The sequence below is a fragment of the Stomoxys calcitrans genome, chromosome 5 (genome assembly GCF_963082655.1).
Source record: "Stomoxys calcitrans chromosome 5, idStoCalc2.1, whole genome shotgun sequence".
Taxonomy (NCBI): Eukaryota; Metazoa; Arthropoda; class Insecta; order Diptera; family Muscidae; genus Stomoxys; species Stomoxys calcitrans.
Window position 1 is genome coordinate 55515142 of NC_081556.1, and position 24486 is coordinate 55539627.

Genomic DNA, 24486 nt, shown 5'->3' on the forward strand with positions numbered 1-24486 from the left:
TCAAGGAGTCAATCAAATCGAGAAATTGGTTTATATGAAAGCTAAACCAGGTTACGTACCGATTTTAACGATACTCGACACAAGCTAAAAATCGACATATTGAAGCGACACCTTTTTTTTCAAAGTTTTCAAAACTAACCAACTTTGTAATTTTTTTTTTTTTAATTTCAGATGATTTTTATGGACGGATGGTAATTTACCTTAAATTACTCAATTCTTATTCTGTTGTAAGTTGAAGAATAAAACAAATAAAATCGTGCCAAGTTCGGCCTAACCGAATCTCATATACCCTCCACCATGGATCGCATTTGTCAAGTTCTTTGAATGACTTTCAATATATATATGAGCAAGATCAAGTTATTGACCGATATGGACCATACTTGTCATGGCTGTTAGAAGTCATAAAAAAAATACCACCTACAAAATTTCAGACAAATCGAGTAAATGAATAACGCCCTCCAGTAACTCAGAGTGTCAAATTGGGAGATCGGTTTCTATGGCAGTTGTATCATGTTATTAAGCTTTTGAGACCATACTTGGTACAATTGTTGTCATACCAAAACGACATGTGCAAAATTTCAACCAAATTGAATAAGAATTGCGTCCTCTAGAAGATCAAGAAGTCTATCAGAGATCGGTTTATATGGCGGCTATATCAGGGCATGGACTGATTTAGACCATACTTTTCACAGTTATTCTTCAACGATACGTGTAAATTTTCAGCCAAATCGGATAAGAACTCTCTAGAAGCTCAAGAAGTCTAGATCGGTTTATATGGCGGCTGTATCAGGTTTAAGACCGATTTAGACAATACTTGGCCCGAAGTCTTTGTTGGAAGTCATTCTTCAGCACGATGTGCAAAATTTCAGCCAAAGCTTAAGAAGTCAAGACCAAAGATCGGTTTATAAGGCAGCTATATCAGGTTATGAACTGACTTAAACATACTTAGCACAATTATTGGAAGTGATATCATATTTACCACGTGCTAAATTTCAGCCAAATCTGATAAGAATTGCGCCCTCTAGAGGCCAGACCTTCTGGGCTGGCTTGGTCTTCCCAGAATACTTGAAAGCGGGGAGCTTATTTCAGCCTCCGTAGAAGTGCCTGGATTTAGATTCTACTTAGGGTTAGAACTAGCTAACCCTTTCAGTATCCTGCACTTTCCCCTGATTGCGGTGCCGGTGTATACACCTCTTTCTCCTTCATCGTTCCCCAGATGGCCTCACTCACTTCTCACGTCATCCCGCTGTCTTCATTACTCGATTCGGCTGCGTTGACTCTTTGATTGGTACTGTCGATGTCCGAATCTGAATCGGAAACACAATCTTTACTTAAAGACTGGGAACGAACTGTGCATCCCTCTGGTTTATCCGTCTCTTCCTCATTAGTTAGTATGATGACTGGTTGTGCATTTACTCTCGACTACAGGTGCCAATGCACCCACACCTGTAGGAGAGGTGGACAACATCCTATGGTCTGATGCCACCACCGCAGCTATTGGGTCTTTGAAGTCCATTGTGAGCCTACACCTGAAAAGCTTTGAAATTTGTCATAATAGGTACCTGTTCCGAAGTACAGATATTTTTCTTCGAGGAGCGAAACGAAATGCATCCGCTCCACTCAACGTTAATGTATATAAGGCCTTTGGAATATTTGAGTTCCTTCAAATTTACAAGGATATTAGATTTCGGCCATGGTCTGAAGTGGCTAGGATCGGAGAACAATCTCTAGGATGATGGATTAGCGAGTAACGATTGGAGCAATGATCACCAAATGGTGGGCAACTATTTTACTTGAATTATAATATATATATCGGTCTGGAATCCTTTGCACTTTTTTGCCTTCATTATTTCCTATATTATAAATATTTTCTTTCGTAACCCTGTTGAGCATGTCCTTATGTGTCCTGTTAAAATGGCAATATTCACTTTAATTCGACATTTATCAGATATTAGATTGAGATCATCCGTAATGACACCCCTCTCAAAGTTATTCACCATGCAAACCCCAAAAGTACGCTAAGCACCTCTGTTGCATATGATTAGACTGTTCATGAAACATTGTATTGAGGTAAAACAAAATGTATTAAAATGAAAATCAATTCAAAAGTGACACTTTCAATCTTCTAAGCTGGCATGGAACGTTGGTTGATTTTGATAAACAATCATATATAGTCCAAGTAATTAATTATCCAATATTAAGTCCTCTACAGAGATGATTATAACTTTATAAGCCGTTGAGCAACTTTAATTATACCAATTAACAACTGTCAGTTTGTCTTTTATTGTCTGGGCTCCCAAATGACAGACATTCATTTCAATTACTCGAATTGAACCTTGAGTGTAGGCACATTTGTAAATAAATCAAAACATGACGACAATCTGTACATAAATTCCCTATTTATTGTTTGTGGGCTGATGAAGCTGCGGATGTCCTTGGTGTTGGACAAAATTTAATCATTCTATTATCCTTCTCTTCCTTATTGTACTGGGAAAATATAAAGTTTCGTAAATGTCTTGCTGAACTGCAAATCCTGAAGTGTTCGTCAAATGTCAGCTGGTATTTAATTTTGCTTTTTGTTGTCCGCTATGAAATATGAATCATCATGGAGCTGGTGAAGTATATAAATTGTGTTTATGGCATTTGTGGACAACAGGATCGGAGATTTGTAATGCTCCTTCCATTTTCTCGAGACTTCAAATTTGGTGTTCCGTCGCAATAGCTGCTAAATTCAAATGTGCTCTGATTTGCGCCATATTAGACACAAATATTTGCATAGTCCAATCCAACTCACTATTCCCTATTTTTGCACAAACGGGTAACAAGTTCTGCTGTTATAAGCTCAAGGGCGTAAATCGAGGGTAACGTCGCTATGAACCCTCACACCTAAAGATTTCTGTTTATAAGTGTAAGACTGTAGCGTGATCACAACATTCTGATAAACTAAAAGACATGCGGATCGCTAATCTTAGATCGTCTTAGATTACTACAAAGCTTGCTTATATTTATACTTTTTATGTACCCATATTCCGGCTCTACATCTGGGAACAACCTGCAAGTGTTCAAACACGCAGGCAGGATTCAAGAAAATAAGAACTTGAAGTGGAGCCGCTTTAGCTTGCCCGTCTGGGATACATACACAGCAGATTTGTTTCTTCTTCGACGCCCTTAGTGATTCTGCAAATATTTTATCAGAATGTTTTCTAATTCGCCTGCAAGATCAGGCAATCATATTAAGCGATGATCTTTGGTGGAATGGTTAAGATGTAATGTCATAACGACGATTGGCATAAATATCTTCTCAGACAACGAGACAACCATTGCATCCCTGGAAAACTGTCCTCGAATGTTGCAGATCTGTAAACGAGCTGGCTGAACAGTTCAAAATTCATCTGCTCTGTGTGCCGGGCTACAGAGATATCCAAGGGAATTGTAGAGCGGACGACATGTAAGCAAAGTCTACAGGATCAGAACCGATGGGCAACGGATGATAGATGGTCACAAAGGCGGGGGTGTAAGCATTTCAAAATTATGTGGCCTGGTCTAGACCTGAAGAGGTCTACCGCACTACTGCCGCTTGCTAGAACAGACGTCTTAGTCATTGTGTCTGTCATGGCAGGTCACTTTCTGATCGGAAAATATCACTTTCAAACCCTGCAATGTATATACATTAGGGCGGGTCGATTTTTTATACCCTCCACCATAGAATGGGGATATACTAATTTCGTCATTCTGTTTGTAACTCCTCGAAATATTCGTCTAAGACCCCATAAAGTATACATATTCTTGATCGTCATGACATTTTAAGTCGATCTATCCATGTCCCTCCGTCCGTCCGTCCGTCCGTCTGCCTCACGAAAACACGCTAACTTTCGAAGGAGTAATGCTAGCCGCTTGAAATTTTGCACAAATACTTCTTATAAGTGTAGGTTAGATGGGATTGTAAATGGGCTAAATCGGTCCATGTTTTTATATAGCTGCCATATAAACCGATCTTGGATCTTGACTTCTTGAGCCACTAGAGGGCGCAATTCTCGGCCGATTTGGCTAAAATTTTGCGAGGAGTGTTTCGTAATGACTTGCAACAACTATGTTAAGTATGGTTCAAATCAGTCCCTAACCTGGTATAGCTGTCTTGACTTCTTGAGCCGCTAGAGGGCGCAATTTTTATCCGATTTTCCTGATATTTTGCATAACGTGCTTTGTTATGACTTCCAAATAAAGTTTAAATCGGTTTTTAACCTGATATAGCTACCACATAAACCGATCTGGGATCTTGACTTCTGAAGCCTTTGGAGGGCTCAATTATAATCAGATTTAACTAAAATTTTATACGACGGCTTCCCCATGACCTTCAACATACGTGTCAAATATGGTCTGAATCGGTCTATAGCCTGATACAGCTCTCATATAAACCAATCTTCCGATTTTATTTCTTGAGGCCATAAAGGGCGCAATTCTTATTCGAATTGGCTGAAATTTTGCACAATGACTTTTATTATGGTCTTCAATATTCAATTCAAATATGGTCCGAATCGAAGCTCTAATACCATAGAAATTATTTTATCCTTTGTTAGCCTAAAAAGAGATTTAAATCGTATAGCGAAAACTTAAACTACCTTTAATTCTAAGAAGTTTACCAAAAAACACGTATCTAAAATAAAATCCTAATCCGTGCCTCTCGACTTCAAAATTTTTTCCTGTCAAGGTCAGGTTGCATTAGTCGTTCGATTATCGAAAAATTTTGCACAAGTTACCTTTTTGGTCCATATTGGAACATAAAATAGAATGTCTTGCGCAAAATTTTGCAAAGATCGTACCAAAATTGTGGCTTCTGCTCAATAAGCACTTGATATTGTCGCCACATCAAATACTAAAGATATTGAAATCGCCTAAGCATTTTGGCTGTTCGCAAAATCTTCATAGACCTTATACCCATTATATACCCAACGCAACTAGTGGGCGACCTGTTACTGGGTATTATAACTTTGTATATTTGTTTGCAACGCTTAAATGGAGGCGGGATAGACCCACGTTTTTGCAAAATGATTAACACAGTATCACTACCTTATATATCAACCTATTTGCAATTTTTCTATATCTATATGAAATAATATTCGCCTTTCTTTGAATCTTCACAAAACATTGGTCCAGTCCAACATAATTGGTCTAGTCCAACATAATTTCCCTTTTTAATAGTCTTCCAATACCTATCATACCTTTGGTACATCTATCAACAATTTTTAAATGTTTTCCAACTGAATATAACACCCTCGCCTAAGCAACTACAGTCGTCGCATTTTATTGCTGTAACTTATTGTTGTTGTCAATGTTAATGTTTAAATGATACGATTTCCTCTTTTGAAAAAGCAAACAAATTTGATTAGTTGTGTTGCCGTATGAAAAGTACTCGCCTCAAACACAGGCGCTCTCACCCACCCCCCCCCCCCACCACCACATCCAGGGGGGCCACCTGCACCAGCAGAGCACAATCTCGTAGATGAATGCTTAAGTCATGCTTCTGCATTCTTTGTCCTGGCTTTCTTCAGATACAGGAAATGGATGAAAGATAGGACACAGTGTCTTAGTAGTCGTACGATATGTATGTGTATTGTTGTGTGTGTGCATTTATTTGTAAGGTATGTTTTCTTCCCTTTCGGACTGACTGCCTGCCTGCCTGCCATACAACAAATAAGGGGAAATACAAATTGCAAAAGTGGATGTTTAACAACAATTACAACAATGAGCGATAGACGCAATAGCTACTGAAAACAAGAGAAAGAATAGACCCCAACGCAAAAGTCAATGGAATGCAGAGAAACAGTGGCACTGCCACTGCCACCGCCTCCGTTGGGCCAAAAGATGATGAACCCACTCGCTCCTGCACACAAACCAGAAGGCAAAGGAAACGGATGTTTATTCCTTTGTTTGTGAAATGTATTCCGTTCGATGGAGGATTGCTGGGCTCTTGCCTTCAAAGTTGTTCGTTCTTGTTATGCGACCAAGTACCCAGATACCAATGGTCTCCGTATTGGGTATTGTGTTTCATTCAAAGATGTCTATCAATTGGCTCTTGATCAGCCCCACCAACAGCCCCTCATGGTTCAATTTCCATGCCTGGATAAATAACTAAAAGTTTTGCGATTTATTACAATCGAATTAATACAATAATACCCCCACACCATGTCCGGTGGGGGGGTGGGGGGGGACACGAGAAGGAAACAGTACAGAGACAGATACCTAAATGCGTCACTTTACACTTTGCTTTAAATGTTCTCAAATTGTTATTGAATTTTCTGATTTGTGTATAATTTAAAGTTGCTTTGCCTTGATTTACGCCTCTGTCTCTCTTCTTCCGGTGAACTGGAATATCACTTGACTTTAATGCGAATTTTCTTGAAGATTCGCCTTTGTTGTCCTCCTCTTGGTGTCCTTATACGTTTTGATGAGCAGCTAGAGCTCCCTTTTCCATTCCACTTGAGCAAGGTTTTTGATTTTTTCTTCGTTAGGCGCTACGCTTTGTCGTTGTCTTTGGTGCTGTTCTCCTTGCAGTGACAGCATAAAAGACACTCGAAAAGCTACAAATCATGATGTCCTTCTGTTTGAGTTTTAAATTTTTGAAAGTAAAATGAATTTAATTTTTCTTTCCCCCTCTTCTCGAATGCTGCTGCCAGAGCCGGGCATTTGCGAAACGTCTGACTTAAGTTTAATATTAGCATTATTCAACATGGAGTGCTTAACAAGCTGACAACTTTTGCCATGAGGTCATGATGTGTCTCATGATAGCCGTCCTGCAGTGGCTCAGTCAAATTGGACCACATAATTTGGTGGCCGCTGGGGTTCGCCGAGAAAAATGCGAAGAAAAAGGCAACACGGAAAAATTACAATGAAATGCTAAACACATTCCTTAACAGATTACATTGTTACTTGCCGTGGCAAAGTAAGCATAATTAAAACGTCTTTTTTTTCTCCCTTTCCTTCGTTCACTCGCTCGTTCGTTTGTCTGGCCTTCCATCATGCCTAAGATATATTGTGGTGCTTAAAGAGACCCGAAACAAATTTATTGTACCAAAGACTAAAACAAATTTAATTAGCATCTGACATAGATTTTAATGGGGATTGCCAAGTTAGCAAAAACCAAAGGAAGCATAATCAGCAAAGGAGAACTGTCGCATAAATCTTTCAAATCATTAAGTCGGATACAAACTGCCTTTTCACTCAAGTGACACTTTTTTTCAAGTGAATACCCTGAACTTCTTATACAGAATGTAGTTAATGAAATAACTTTTGGGTGTTGATTGCACATTTTGCATACTTTTATAGCCACCAAAGGTGAGTATACCGGCGCTTGTAGCACTTCAGAATATCTATCTGTGATCTGTTTACAGAGTACATATATTTTTGATGGTCTAGACAAGTAAACCTAGCCATACTACTTATGCAGTTCGTCGTGTATTTTAAATCGGCCATATCTGTGCGGATTTGGATGTAGCCCTCATATGAACCATAACTATAATTTGACTTATCTGATCGCTCGAAGTATATATAGATCCTATATATCGATCTAGACATGTCCGTCCGTCTGTCTGTTGAAATCACGCTACAGTCTTAAAAATATTGAGCTGACACTTTGCACAGATTCTTTTTTGGTCCATAAGCAGGTTAAGTTAAGAAGATGGGTTATTTTGGACTATATCTTGATATAGCCCCCATCTAGACCGATCCGCCGATTTAGGGTCTTAGGCCAATAAAAGCTACATTTGTTATCCGATTTAGGGTCTTAGGCCCATAAAAGCCACATTAGTTATCCGATTTTGCTGAAATTTGAGACAGTGAGTTGCGTTAAACCCTTTGACATCATTCATCAATTTGTCCAGATCGGTCCAGATTTGGATACAGCTGCCATATAGACCGTTCCTCCGATTTATGGTTTTAGGCTCATCAAAGCCCCATTTATTAACCGATTTTGCTGAAATTTGGGACAATGAGTTGTGTTAGGCCCTTCGACATCCTTCGTGAATTTGGCTCAAATCGATCCAGATTCGGATATAGCTGCCATATAGACCGATCTCTCGATTTAAGGTATTGGGCCCATAAAAGGCATATATAATAACCAATTTCGCTGAAATTTGGAACAGTGAATTGTGTTTGGCATTTCGACATCCGTATCGTATATGGTTCAGATCGGTCTATATTTGGATATGGCTACCAAAAAGACCAATATTTGACTCTACAAAATTGAACAACGTGACTTGTGATGATGATTGCGATGATTTTTGTTTGTATTGTATTGAAATGCGAGCTTTTTTTCCACCCAAATTAAAATTAAAAAATAGTTCCGAGTTTACATCCGCACTTCCCAAAACTGGCTGCTGGTAGACTGGGCTTTAGGTTAGGTTGAAAAGAGGGTGGAGATATTAATCCGCCCCAAGCCACTATGGACATACATCTAAGCCAGTAATCGGCTTGTTGTGCGCTCTTAACACTCCCTTAACTCGGACTACGTCGACCCGAAAGGCTTTGGGTTAACCAAGTTTGTTGACGGCAGTCCTCTTGGCTTTCACCGACAAATCGTCTGCCCCTTCATTTCCCCTTACTGCTGTTAAAATTAAGTTGTTCACACTCGACGTCCTCGCGTTAGCGCCACACCACATCACGCATTACGTGAACGCCCGCATCTCCTTCTGCAGGACCGTATTATAGTCAGGCAGTCTAAAACAGATCTCAGTCCCTGGGTTCTCAATGTATGCCCCCAGGCCCACTCTGTCCTCTAGCTTTGATCCATCCGTGTAACATGATCTTCCAGATGTCAATAATAGGGTTCCGCCAATCCAAGACTGTGTCGATGGCAGTAGTGCCTCGCACTCGATTTCAAGGTTCAGTCATTAGTCTTTCTTAGCTGCACTCCCTGTCAAATGAAGAAAACAAGAAATATAAGCAAAATTTGTAAAAGCGTGCTAAGTTCGGACGGGCCGAATTTTATATACCCTCCACCCAGGATCGCATTTGTCAAGTTTTTTGGCCGATATTTCTTTAAACAAACAAACAAAGGATAATGGATAAGAATTGATATGATTTTTGGTTTGGCTGTTGGAGACCAAATTGGAATTCATTTTGAAAATTTCAGCCAAATCCGATAAGAATTGCGCCTTATAACGGCCATATTTAATAGGTACATTAAAAGTCGTAGAAGAAGTAGTTGCACGAAATTTCAGCCACAGCGGACAAGAATTGCTCCATCTAGAAGCTCAAGAAGTATGATCTGGAGATCGATTTATATGGGAACTATATCAGGTTGTGAGCTGGTTGCGACCATATATGGCAAATTAATTGGAAGTCAAAACAAACCACTTCATGCAAAATTTCAGCCAAATCAGTCAATACTTGCGCCCTCTAGCGGCTCAGGTAGCGTAGATTCGAGATCGGTTTATAAAGGAGCTATATCAGGTAATGAACCGATTTGGACTGTACTGGGCACAGTTGTTCATGGTCAAACCAAAATATTTCATGCAAAATTTCAGCCAATTCGGATAGTAATTGCGCCCTCTAGAGGCTCAAGAAGGCAAGATCTAGTATCGGTTTATATGGGAGCTATATCAAAACTTGGACCGAAATACCGCTTTACAATCCCAATCGACTCACACTAAAAAGAAGTGTTCGCGCAAAATTTCAAGCGCCAAGCTTTATTCCTTCGAACTTTCGACAGGCGGAAAGACGGGCGACTTTGAATGTCAAGAATATGTATACTTTATTGGATCTCAGATCAACATTTCGATGTGTAACAAACTCAATGACGAAATTAGTACGAAATTACAGTAAAAAAAAAATAAAAAAAGAAAGAAACATACTCATATTGAAAGCTTCGACTGCCAAAATCCTATAAAAGTGCATAGCGCCATAGTTTCCTTCACGGGAAAGGATATAATGGATGCCAGTGAGAGCAGAATTCTGCTTGCGGCATGTTCTCAGATAATTATCATTTATCTATATTCGCAAGCGCCAAAAACCAGTCTATGTGCGAAGTTCATATCATTTATCCATACACAATTAATCTATGGCCGGAGCATAATTTTCAATTTGTGAGTTGTTTTAACACTCGCCTGAATTAAGAACATCCACTTCATTGTCCTAACCAAAATCAAGTATTTCACACTATCGAATATGGAAATTGTTCAATTGAGAAAACCTAAAGTCCCTAACTGTACCAGTTTCAGATTTCAGCCCCTTCTGGGTAAACATTCAGTCCCTAGACCTTGATCGATCGTATGCCATCTCTGGCAACATTTTCGACTTTCTGCATAGCTTATCTATTGTACTTTCCTGCCAATGTAGTGTCCATAAAATATGCCGTTTGACGTGCACAATTGTATCTATAATTTATACAACGTTTTCGCAGCAAGTCTCAAAAGAACCAGCCCATCGGCTACAAGTCTAAAGATTCAATTGGAGTGTTGGTTTTTACCTAACCTACTTCTATTATACCCACCACCATAGGATGGGGGTATACTAATCTAGTCATACCGTTTAAAACACCTGGAAATATTCCTCCAAGACCCCATAAAGTACATACATATATTCTTGATCGTCTGGCCGTTCTGAGTCGATCTAGCAATGTCCGTCCATCCATCCACGGTGGTACACGCAAACCGGGAAGACTAAAAGCCCGATGGAAAGATCAAGTGGTAGAAGATACCTCGAACCTTGGTGTCCGAGATTTTAAAAACGAGCGCAGGAGATCGATGCGCTTGGAACGCTATTCTACGTTCGGCTAGTGGAACAAATGTTCTGTCATAGTTGTCCGTATGTCTGTCTGTCGAAATCACGATAGAGGACGAACGCGTATAGCTAGCCGCTTGAAATTTAGCACAGATACTTAATATCGTTGTAGGTCGTTGGGGATTGCAAATGTGCCACATCGGTTTAGATTTAGGTATATCTCCCATATAAACCGATCTCCTGATTTGACTTATTGAGTTCTTACAAGCCTCAATTTTTGTTCGGTTCGGTTCGATTCGTTCGGCTGAAATTTTGCATGCGGTGTACCTGATATAGCTCCCATGTAGACCGGTCTCTCCATCATCCTTATTCGGTTCGTAGATGCTTTAATTTTTGCTGGTTTTACAGAAGTTTGGTATGTAGAATAAAATTATGCCCTTCAACTAAATTTATTTTGTATAATTTTTTTGCAGAACCCATAGTTACAGATTAACTATAACAAGTAATAACGTGCTAAAATTCGCGGAAACTCACCACCATGAGTTCGTTGAACAAATTTCCGCAAATAAACTTAGTTAAATGGCAGATGGATTCATTACGTATCAAATTTCTGCCAATTCAGTCTAAAATTTAAGCTTCTAAGAGCAGTAGGAGAATAGTTGGGGAGGTTTGTATGGGAGTTATATCAGTTTATAGACCGATATGGACAATACTTCGCATGGATATTGGAAGTCATAATAAATAAATACGTGCGAAATTTCATTCAAATCCCATAAAAATTATGGCTTTCCAGGGCTCAAGATATAAAATCGGGAGATCGGCTAATATGGCAGCTATATCAAGTTATAAACCGATTTGCACCGTACTAAGCACGGTTGCTAAAAGACACAATAGGACACCACGTCCAAAATATCAGCAAAATCGTATAATAATTCCGGCTTCCAAGGAATCAAGCAGTAAAATCGGGAAATGAGTTTATATGAATGCTATATCAGGTCATGAAGCGATTTAGACAATAGTTATCATGAAAGCTGGAAATAAAAAAAAAACACTCTATGTAAAATTTTAGCCAAACTGGACAAAAATGTAGGCTTTAGTAGGCCTAAAAAGTCAAATCAAAGGACTACTATAACCAATCCGAACTATTGAAATGACAAAATTGTATATTAGTTATTGGTAAAAAATAAAAAGTGAGGACTCCAAATTTGCATGGCTCTCCATCGTATCGATTATTAATTATCCATCTCCGTTTTGAAAAATGTTTTATCCGGCTAGCTTCCATTCTCATTTTAAAGTTTTTGTTAAAACCGTTGAGAAATGTATGCTTGTATTTATTTAACATAATTTAATGTTATTTGATTGTGCCGCCCAACTGAGAATACCAACTATACAAAAAAAGGCTAACAGTTTAGTGTCATGTCTATCAAATTTTATCAATTGTCTTGTAAGCACTTTCCCATTTTCCCTTCATTTGACACAACTTTCCAGTCTTCATTTACATATGACAAAGTATTTGACATCTTTAAGCGACAGCCTGTCAATCGTACAAGTACACACATCTTTCGACTCTACTGCTCCTTCTCCACGATATTTATGGTAATTTGTGCCATTTTACTTTGCAAACAAAAGTACTAAGCTGATTAAGTGGACAAGACATTAGTGGTTGGCTCTTTTTTTGCTTCCTGTCCTTTGTTCTTCTTTTTAATGCTAATATTTTTTATTAAAGCTCTCCAAAACAGAAGAAATGTTGTGTAACGCCCCTAACATATCCAGTATAAGTGTTACAGCTGTAAGCGTTAAACAAATAGAACTGACATCAGTTCTGTATTCCTTAGTTATTGGGAATGCGGGATAATACGACTTGTGAACTACTCATACGCCTAAGAGGTGCAAACCTAAGCAAAATTCAATTGATTCGGATTGAGTGCAAATATAAAGCATGGGGTTTTATTGAATTATCCAGTGAATTAGTCTAGCGGAAATCACAAGTTTTCAGTAAAACAAAATATTGAAACCCAAATTATGAAAATATTCCTCTGCGAATGAAATAATATCAGCTGCGATAAGCGTGATATGGCTTTTGGTTTGCATATGCATTTGATTAACAATCATCTATGTAAATCATTTCTGATGCCAATGTTACCCGTCTGCAAACTGAGTTTCTTTGTCCTATTTTAACCGCAATGACCATTCCAAGATATATATTCTTCATTTATAGAAGGGCATCTATAGTACGATTCGACCCTATGTCCCATACTTGTCATGTATGTTAGTTTTGGCCATGAATATCAGATTCGGTTTCACTATCCACTTTTGTAAAAATATTAAACTCACCTGCGACTTAGCGATACTACCAAAAATACAAAGGTTTATTTGTTCACTAGAAAGTCGAAGATGGGTCAATACGACCCACCATGTATAACCCAATTTCAATATCTGATACAATTTTTTAATTCCTGGGCGTGATCTTGGACAGTGAAATGACTACTACAAGAATCACATGTAAGAGCGTGTGGGGAAGACTCATAGATGTTAGTCACTAAACAGTGAAGACATCGGATGAGAATAGCTTTTGAACCACATGATGGTTCACTGGCAATACCATAGAGGTCTGGCCGATACTGAAATACGCATCGGCAGTGCGGTGAACCCCGATGGGGATGAAGTGTAACGAAAAATGTCATCTTTCCATTAGTGGGGCTATAACAACCAAAAGGCAGTAGAGGACGGAACGGCATATAGCGGTCAGAACATATTTTACTGGCCAAAATTCTGTAATTATAACCGATAGAAATGTATAACAATTTTTGTTTGGTTCTCAATTTATTAAATTCGGTGCAGCAGTTAATGAGAAGTTTAAAGTCAAAGATAAACGTTAGACATGTTTATACACAAGTAAAAAGGCGTTAAGTTCAGCCGGGCCGAACTTTGGATACCCACCACCTCGGGTATATATGTAAACCACCTTTCGTCAAAATCTGGAGAAAAATGCATAACTTATGCCCCCATAGCAGCATTATCGAAATATGGTCCGTTTTGGACCAAATACCTATAAGAACAAGGCATGGTCCAACTGTGTATAACAAAATATTGTCCTTTTTAGTAGCTATATCTAAAAATATACCGATCTTAACCATAAACGACACGGATGTCGAAAAGCCTAACATAAGTAACTGTGTCAAATTTCAGTGAAATCTGATTATAAAGGCGCCTTTTATGGGGCCAAGACTTTAAATCGAGATATCGGTCTACATGGCAGCTATATCCAAAACCTAACCGATTTGGGCCAAATTGACGAAGGATGTCAAAGGACCTAACACAACGCACTGTCCCAAATTTTATCGAAATCGGACAATAAATGCGCCTTTTATGGCCCCAAAACCTAAAACCGAGAGATCGGTCTATATGGCAGCTATATCCAAATCTGAACCGATCTGTGCTATATTGTAGATGTATATCGAGGTGCTTAACTTAACTCACGGTCCCAATTTTCGGCGACATCGGACAAAAAATGCGCCTTTTATGGGCCCAAATCCTTAAATCAAGAGATCGGTCTATATGGCAGCTATATCCAAATCTGAACCAATCTGAGCCAAATTGCAGAAATATGTCTAATTGCCAAAGACAACTCACTGTCCCAAATTTTGGCTCAATTGAACAATAAATGCCCCTTTTATGGGCGCAAGACCTTAAATCGAGAGATCGGTCTATATGGCAGCTATTATATCCAAATCTGAACTGATCTGAACCAAATTGTCGAAGGGCTTAGCGCAACTCACTGTCCCAAATTTCAGCAAAATCGGATAATAAATGCGGCTTTTATGGGCCTAAGACCCGAAATCGGACTATATGGGGGCTATATCAAGATATAGTCCGATATAGCCCATCTTCGAACTTAACCTGCTTATGAACAAAAAAAAAAGAATCCTTGCCAAATTTCAGCTCAATATCTCAATTTTTAAAGGCTGTAGCGTGATTTCAACACACAGACGGACAGACGGATGGACGTGTATAGATCGTCTTAAATTTTTACGCTGATCAAGAATATTTACACTTAATGGGGTCGGAAATGGATATTTCGATGTGTTGCAAACGGAATGACATATAAACCGATCTCTAGATTATACTTCTTGAGCCTTTAGAGAGCGCCACTCTTATTCGATTTGGCTAAAAACTTTCAAGAGGACTTTCCCTATATGTTCCAACAAATATGTCAAGTATGGTCCCAATCGGTTCAAAACCCAAATATTGCTTCCATATAAACCGATCTCCCTATTATATTTTTGACCCTCTATCGCAACTCTTACTCGATTCGGCTGAAATTTTGTACGAGTATACTTTCCCTGTGATCTGCAACAGATATATCAAGTATTGTCGGAATCGAGTAAATATAGCTGGCTTATAAAACGATCTTTAGAGTATATTTCTTGAGCCTCTAGAGGCGCAATTCTTATCGGATTTTACTGAAGTTTTGCATGAGTACACTTTTCAATCGGTCCAATCCAATCGGTCCATAAACTGATATAGCTTCCATATAAACCGATCTCCCGAATATACTTCTTGAGCCTTGAGCTGTATCTTAATATCGTCTAATCTGAGCAATATTTGGGTCGGGAGGCTTAAAACAACTCACTGCTTAAATTTTCAGCGAAATTGAATAATAAACGCAGCTTTTATGATTTTCAGACTTTTAACCGGCAGATCGGTCTATATGGTGTCTATATCTAAATATAGATCTGAACCATATTTGGGCCGAATGTCAGGAAGCTTGAAAGAACTCACTATTTCAAATTTCAGCGAAATCGGGTAATAAATTAAGCCTTTATGGGCTACAAACCCTAAATGGACAGACAGGTCTATGTGTCAGTCGTATCTAAATATCGTCCGATTTGAACTATGTTCGGGTCGGATGTCATGAGGCTTAAAACAATCCACTATTTAAATTTTTAGCTAAATCGTGTAATAAATAAAGCTTTTATGGGTTTTACACCCTTAATCGGCAGATCGGTCTATATACTAGCTATATACAAATATGGTCCGATTTGGCGCGTTCAAGAACTAAGCCTGCGTACAGCAAAAAGACATATCTGTACCGAATTTCGGTTCAATATCTCCATTTTTGAAGGCTGTAACGTGAATGCAACAGACAGACGGAAAACGGACATAGTTAAATCGTCTTAGAATTTTACGACGATCTGATATACATATACTTTGTAGGCTCGGAAATGGATATTTCGATGTGTTGCAAACGGAATAACTAAATAGGGGGTATAAATAGGGGGGTATTCATTTATCCTGTAGTGGTGGGTAAAAAAGTCTATGGGGATTTCTTGTTTTCTGTAGAGAAGAACCATCAAAAGAATTTGACAAATGCATTCCATGGTGGAGGGTATTTAAGGGCAAACTTTTCACATATCAATGAGTGCAGTCTGATTCAAATCTAAGCTCATTAATAAGGGGCCTCCTTTTTATAGACGAGTCCGAACGGCTTGTTTTCCATTTACTTGTTTTCGACTTGCTTTAATTCATCTCGATGAGCTCTTTGGACACAAAATGAAAATCATATAAGTCCAAGAATGTAAACGATACTAAAAGTGGTAGATTTTTTAGAACCTGCATTGTACTTGCCTACAGATTGTAGGCTTATTTTCACTTGAGTTTTATCGAATTTCGGACGTACTTTCCATTTCCGCAAAAGTGCAACGTTCGGACTCTGCATATAAAAGCAGGTCCTTATCACTGAGCCAATAGTTTAATCCAACTGCACCCATTCATATGAGCGAAGAATCCCCTGTTCCTTAATGGAATGTTAATAGAATTAACCTTTTAGAGCAATTAATTGCCTCTCGATTTGTTGTACTTCACTTCACTTAAAGATTTACTATAATTCGCTAAATGCAACAATCCATTAGGAAAGCAATTGCAGCGAACGCAAAACAATTTTGTTGACAAACAATGCAAATGAGAAGATTTCAATTTAAATGTTCATTAAGTCAAATAGTTGAATATTTTATGAAAATAAACTTTCGAAATGTTGAACAGAACTAAAAAAAAAAAACCTGCAAAATTAACAGCGGAATGCGTTGAGCACTAGCTTAGCACTCTTGACAACAGGACCTCCCCACACTGTCACAAAGATGCATGCAGACACCCCAAGAGGATATCAAGACGTTGAAACGCATACAGAGGGACGAACACATCAAAAGCAAAAACAAGAAATTGAAGGCAAGCAAAGAACTTTATCCTCGGTTGGAGTAAAGTTTATATAAATATTTATATAACTAAAAAGTATAACTTAAAGGATCATGCCATGCTTTGTGTGCGCTTGTATATGCCCGTTAAGGCGCCCTAAACCAAGAGTGTGCCACTGCAATTGTGTGTATGTGTGTGCGGACATACAAAACAAATGCATGCACTCATGTCCCCACTCGTTCGTGTGAACAACGAACATACCGAAAATTTCATTTTGAATTTGCCAGGCTTATACACAAGTGTCAACGTTACAATTCTTCTTTTTAATTAAGAATTCTTAACGCTTGTTCGCCTACGCAAATACTCGGGCTATGGAAAATCTTTTGCAAACAAAACTATTTGCATAAACTTTTTTACATCTCTTTTTACTTGGTAGAGACACAGACACTCTTATTCAAATAGTAAGAAATCCTTAGAATTTAACCATTGGGGAATGAGACGGTGCAAAAGATCGACTAGCATAAAGTATCATCATAACCCCCTAGCTAACGCGCACTCACAAACACAAACACACACACATACATATACATGCACACACAAGAATGCACAAATGCAATGTGGCGTCTGCAAGGATGTAAAAAAAACCGGAATTATATTCAGCGCTAAGAAGAAATTGCCCAGATCTATGGAATGCTGAGAACACATGTAGAATTACTTGTCTAACACACCCACAAAGTGCTACAGCTCACTCTGATGCCGACAACACCAATTCACACCAGGCATTCTGGCCAAACCCACTTCACAACACATCCAAGTAACCAATGTTGCATGGAGCACTCACTCACACAACCCACCCACACGTTTTTCCACATCACGGAAGTACTTTAAAATTCCATAACAATAAGAACCAGAGACGGGCAACAATCTACAACAAAAAAAATGGCAACTCCTACCGCTACTGGGGCGGGAGATGAAAATGGGAAACAGCGGACAAGATTTCTTTAAGGAGCTCCTGGCTGCAGGCTCAGTGTGTACGTGTATCTACACGTGTGAGGGCAGTGTTGCATAATTGGAGTATAGCTTCGCCGGGACAAGCGAATACCTGAGTCTCTCAATAAGAAAATGATTGGTTTCTTAATTTACAGATGAAGAGGATAACAAGGCAGCGGCAATTGGAATAGACAATGATTTTGTTATCAAAAGCTAAGAACAAAAATTAACAAGATTTGTAGAAAAGTAAGGTGTAATGGTATAATACAATGGTATAATGGTGATTCTGATTATAGAAAAAACAAGTCAAAGTGTGCTCAGTTCGGCCGGGCCGAATCTTATATACCCACCATAGATCGCATCTGTCTAGCTCTTTTCCCGGTATCTCTTTTTAGAGATATATCAACTTATAGTCCGATGGTCCCGACCATAAATTAATTTAACGTAGAAGTCTTTGTGTAAATTTACAGCCAATCCGAATAAAAATTGCGCCCTTTAGGGGCTCAAGAAGTAAAATAGGGAGATCGGTTTATATGGGAGCTGTATCAGGCTATTGACCGATTCAAACCATAATAAACACGTATGTTGAAGTTGAAGAGAGAAGTCGCTGAACAAAATTGCAAAAATTGCCAAATCGGATAAGAATTGTGCCCTCTAGCGGCTCCAGAAGTCAAGATCCCATATCGGTTTATATGGCAGCTATATCAAAACATGGACCTATGAAATGGACTATTTACAATCCCAACCGACCTTCACTAATTAAAAGTATTTGGGCAAAATTTCAAGCGGCTAACTTTACTCCTTCGATAGTTATCGTGCTTTCGACGTACAGACGGACGGACAGACAGACGGACGGATATGGCTAGATCGACTTAAAATGTCATGACGATCAAGAATATATATACTTTATGGGGTCTTAGACGAATATTTCGGGGAGTTACAAACAGAATGACGAAATCAGTTGCAACTACTCTGATTTTTCATATCTCAACACAATTTCAATAACAAAATGATTTTTTTTCATGTAAAGAGGAAACTTCAAAGACATTTTTTTGGAGACAAAATTTTAATGGCACTTTTGTTAAAAAATTTTCAATTCAATATTTTGGATACAAAATTTTAACACTTTCTTGCAAAATGTCAACAAGTTTTTTCTAAATACCAAATGTTAGTGAAATATTGTCTAAAGACAATATGTTGCCCAGGCCTGGAAAGATTTCAAAAAATTTCAATCCCATCTTTCCAATCGACACCATTTTTTCTGAAGACAAATTTCAATAAAAATTTTTATTAGCAAAATTTGAATTAAATTTTCTTTAAAGACCGAATCGCAATGTAATTTTTTTTTCAAAAGATGAAACTTTTGAGATTGTTTTTCGTAAGACAGGCATTTACCAAAAAATTCCTCTAAGGCAAAGGCTAGATTAGGTTGAAGAAAGGGTGCGGATATTATTCCGCCCCATGCCCCTATGGACTCACAGCTAAGCCAGTAATAGGCTTGTTGTACACTCTAAATACGAAAAAAGTAACCTCGAAAAGGAACATCTATGGTTGGAATTCCGTGCTACGTACAAAATCCTTAAATGTTTTCCATTCCACGCCCCTAAGTTTGTTCATGTCTGTGATTGTGTAACCATCTGAATCTCCCCATAGGCTTTTCGCCGTCCTACCGACCGTTTCGCTGTTCCACAGGATTACATACGCGTTTGTCGCCCATGCCATTAACTCGGACTGTGTCGACTCGAAAGGCTTCGGGTTAACCAAGTTTATTGACGTCAGTTCTCTGGCCTTCACTGCTAAATCGTCTGATTTCTCATTCCCAATAACTTCGCCGTGGCCCGGCACCCAAACAATGCGGATTGTGCCATCCATAGAGAAGGCGTTAATCTTCTTCGTACATATAGAGTATGTTGGTGATCTCACCGTCCTGGTTGTTATTGCCGGTTTACTGCCCGTTCATACTCGACGTCCTCGCGTTAACACCACACCACCTCACGCATTCCGTGGTCGCCCGAATCTCCGCCCGCAGGACTGCGTTATGGTCAGGCAGTTTAAAACAGATCCCAGTCCCTGGGTTCTCAATGTAGACCCCCGGCCGACTCTGTCCTCTAGCTTTGATCCATTCGTATAATATGATCTTCCCGGTGGCAATCCTCGGGTTCCGTCAATCCAAGACTGCGCCACTGGCGGCAGTGTCTGGCACTCGTCCTTAAGTGAGAACTATTATACAAATCACAGTTTCAGCTAAATCAGGCAATAATTTCGCTTTTAATGGGATTAAGAAATCGGTTGGTATGGCTGCTACATCTACGTTGTCTGATCAAGATCATATTTGGGTCAAGAATGTCGGAAGGCTTAAAGCAATTCACTATTTCAAATTTCAACGGAATCGAGTAATAAATAAAGCTTTTATAGGATTCAAACCTTTAATCGGCAGATCGGTATATATAGCAACAATATTTAAATATCGTCCGATCTGAACCATATTTAGGTCAGCTGTCCGGAGGCTTTAAACAACTTGCTGCTTCAAATTTCAACAAAATCGCTCAAGTAGAAGCTACAAATGTAGCTTCTATGGGTTCCAGACACTAAACGGCACATCGGTCTATATGGCAGCTATATCGAAATATAGTTCGATCTGAACCATATTTGAATCCGATATCGGGATGCTTAAAATACCTACCTGATTAAAATTTTATGGGCTTCAGACCCTTAACCGACAGCTAGATCTATATAACAGCTATATCTAAATACAGTCCGTTTTAAACCTTTCTTGTGTCGGATGTCGGGAGGCTTAAAACAACTCGCTGCCTCAAATTTCAGTGAAGTCGGGTAACGAATGCAGCATTTATGGACTTCAGACCCTTTATCGGCAGATTGGTCTATATGGCAGCTATATCTAAATACAGTCCGATCTGAACAATATTTGAGTCGCATATCGAAAGGCTTACAGAAACTGACTGTTCCAAGTTTCAGAGAAATCGGATAACAAATGCAGATATTATGGGCTGCAGACCCTTAACCTATAGATAGGTCTATATAGCAGCTATATCTAAATACAGTCCGATCAAAACCATATTTAATCGGATTTCAGGAGTCTTACAACAACTCACTGCTTCAAATTTCAGCATAATGGGGTAATAAATGCAGCTTTTAAGGGCTGAGTTCGCAAGTGATTTTTTAATCGGTACCGTTACATCACATATCTTCCAATGACCTTTAGTCGAAGTTTCTATAGTCAATAGGACCCTTATCATAGGCCTCTTATCATTAAGCTTAAAACTTAAATCGAACTGCACTCATTGATATGTGAGAAGTTTGCCCCTGTTCCTTAGTGGAATGTTCAGGGGCAAAAATGCTTATGATTTAAGGCATATAATCCAATGTCTATCATATTTTCCACCCGCATTTGCGCTATAGCATATCATAGCAACGCTTCTCGCTCGCACCCTGCCGTCAACCTTAGGAAGCCCCCATATTCAGACTGATCAAATTAGACTACACCTACCAAAATATTTCTAAGAAACCAAAATACATCTCCTAAAGAATACTAGACCACATCACATCAGCTCAACACTTAAGTGCTTGCTGCTTCATCAAAAGTTAATTTAAGAATTTTCTCTCCAAAGTTTATTGTGCCCGAAAATTCAGCTGCAAGAAAAATGCACCAACACCGTTAATTTGAAATTTCCACAAACAAGTTCAGCAGCATTCTCTACATTTGGGCCAAACTTACCATTGTTAACACAAACACCATGCACACTTTTATAAATAGTCCAAAGAATTGAAGAGGAATTTGGAAGAGGAACAAGAAATGTTTGAAAATAGTACCGAAAAGAAATCAAAACGAAATTTGATGAAGAAAAATTAAAGGATGAACTTTGGCAAGCACCAACCATCAAAAAATCAAAAAAGAGAAAAAAAATGAACGCCAGCAAAACATGCCCCTAAGCATACTTTAAACAAACTCTGTAAAACTAATACAAAAACATGCTCAGTCCTTAAACAGGAAGTAAAACACATTCGTCTACATGGGTCGGGCAACAAAAACAAATCGCATTTTTAATATCCTCACATGTAGTGGGGCATAATACAAGCTGTTCTCCTTGACGTAGTTCTTCTTGGTCCTACCAAACCACTCACACACAAACTTGTAGACCGAACGACAATATGAAGTACTTTTTTATGCGATATTTACTTTCTTCATGTGTTTGACTGCATGCGGCAAACTTCCGTTTCCTAGCTTCGTGGTGCACAAAGCAACTTATTTGGTATTTAAGTGAACTGCAGAAGTTTTTGCAGCTCCAAATTATTTCATGTTCTAATGTCTGCGTATTTTCCTTTTTTCTCAATTTCTTTGCCCGCTTCCCTACTTTTCGGCAGTAGCAGTTTTCTTTTCGTTGTAGCTTGTAGCCAAACATTTGTTTGGTTTATGTAAGGACATACACTTGCTTCTCTTGAGGTGTGTACCTTTTGCTTGTAAAAACTGATACAATTTACCCCAGCTTTTAAATCGGATTTCTTTTCTTAGGCAGTAAGGTTCTGGCGAAAAGCATTCATGCATTCTTGCGAAACATTGGTGGAGCAAAGATGCAGCAGCTAAATTTCGATGCTCCAAAGAGCTGAAGGACTTAATTTGCAAACTAAACAAATCTTTGGCATCATTAAAGTGCACATATGTAATGTTACTCGTATTTTAAATTAGCACTCAAATTATATTAAGGAATATTAAAGCCTGTGTTCATTTAAAGGTTATTCCATAATACACACGAACAAGTCTAACTCAAATCTGGGATACTAAGAAAACACATAAAAACCAGTAAGGAAAGGCAAAAGTTGGGTGGAGCCGACTATACATAATACCCTACACCTACCCTACAAATATAAATTCGGGCAATATATAAATATATATGTATATGAGAGCTGTATCTAAATCTGAACCGACTATTAAACAGATCGTTGAAAATTGTTGTTACTACGGCCATATAAGTGCAAATCCGGAGATAAATATGTATGGGTGCTACATCCAAATCCGAACCGAATTTTATGAACATATGCAGATATGTTAAGATCAGTAACAAAACAATCCATGCCAAATTTTGTGCAGATCGGTTGAAAATTGTAGCTACAACGTTCATTTAAGTGGAAATCGTGCGATACATATATATGGGAGCTATATCTAAATCTGAATCGATTTTGGTGAAATCTCGCAGATATGTTAAGATCAGTAATAAACTAATCCATGACAAATTTTGTGCAGATCGGTGGAAAATTGTAGCTACTACGGCCATTTAAGTGCAAATCGGGCGATACATATATATGGAAGCTATATCTAAATCTGAACCGATTTTTATGAAATTTTGCAAATATGTTAAAATGAGTAACAAAATAATCCTTGCCAAATTTTGTGCAGATCGGTTGAAAATTGTCCTTACTACGGCATCTTAAGTGCAAATCGGGCGATACATATACATGGGAGCTATATCTAAATCTGAACCGATTGTTATTAAAATCAATAGCGTTCGTCCTTAGAACATCAAAAGTGATATGTGCAAAATTTCGTGATGATTGGATGAAATACGACCTTCACTTTGATTACAAGAATACAAGGACTCACAGACGGACAGACGGACATGGCTAAATCGAATCAGAAAGTGATTCTCAGTCGATCGGAATACTTATCAATGCGTCTAGCTCTTCTCCTTCTTAGCGTTGCAAACAAATGCACAAATCTATAATACCCTGTACCACAGTGGTGGTGTAAAGTATAACTATGTTAAGTTCGACTAGGTCAGACCATGGATATATTAAAACGTGTGATCTGTAAAACGTAGCTTGTAGCCAATATAAATTTGAGATGCGATTTCAGACATCTCGTGTTTGCAACGTTTTCAGTGTGAGCACATTTACTTATTTGAAGAGATTTGCAGCAAATCTACTTCGAAATTCAAATGCAACACTGCGTTTGTATTGAATGTCGGTTATTATTGGTACTTTTGGTCAGCACTTTTTCTCAACCATTGGCAATTTCTTATTGAAATTATAAAATTTTGTAGTCAATTTTGAAAAAATTGTCCATCCGCTTAGTCCAACATTTCGACCGGTATCTCTCGAATAAATGTTTCAATGTTGTCTTCTAATGCGTCAATTGAAGCGGGTTTGACTGTATAGACATGAGCTTTAACATTGTCCCACAACAAATAGTCTAGAGGCGATAAATCGCACAATATGCATATGCAAATTTTGCCCATGAACATTCCATTAAGGAACAGGGGCAAACTTCTCACATATCAATGAGTGCAGTCCAATTCAAGTTTAAGCTCAATAATAAGGGCCCTCCTTTTTATAGCCGAGTTCGAACGGCGTGCCACAGTGCGACACCTCTTTGGAGAGAAGTTTTACATGGCATAGTACCTCACAAATGTTGCCAGCATTAGGAGGGAAAAACCACCGCTGAAAATTCTTTTCTGATGGTCTCGCCAGGATTCGAACCCAGGCGTTCAGTGTCATAGGCGGACATGCTAACCTCTGCGCTACGGTGGCCTCCAACATCGCACAATATAGGCGGCCAATTTATCGTTCCCGAAT

At 38.6% G+C, this 24486-nt stretch overlaps 1 long non-coding RNA gene across 2 annotated transcripts in view; it reads left to right on the plus strand.

Annotated features, from left to right (window-relative positions):
• The window catches only part of LOC106084905 (uncharacterized), a 417203-nt gene that overhangs the window by 317764 nt on the left and 74953 nt on the right, over positions 1-24486 (plus strand). For both annotated transcript variants that reach the window (XR_009398537.1, XR_009398536.1), the window contains exon 10: positions 172-227. This is a non-coding gene — a long non-coding RNA (uncharacterized LOC106084905). The remainder of the gene's footprint in view (positions 1-171; positions 228-24486) is intronic.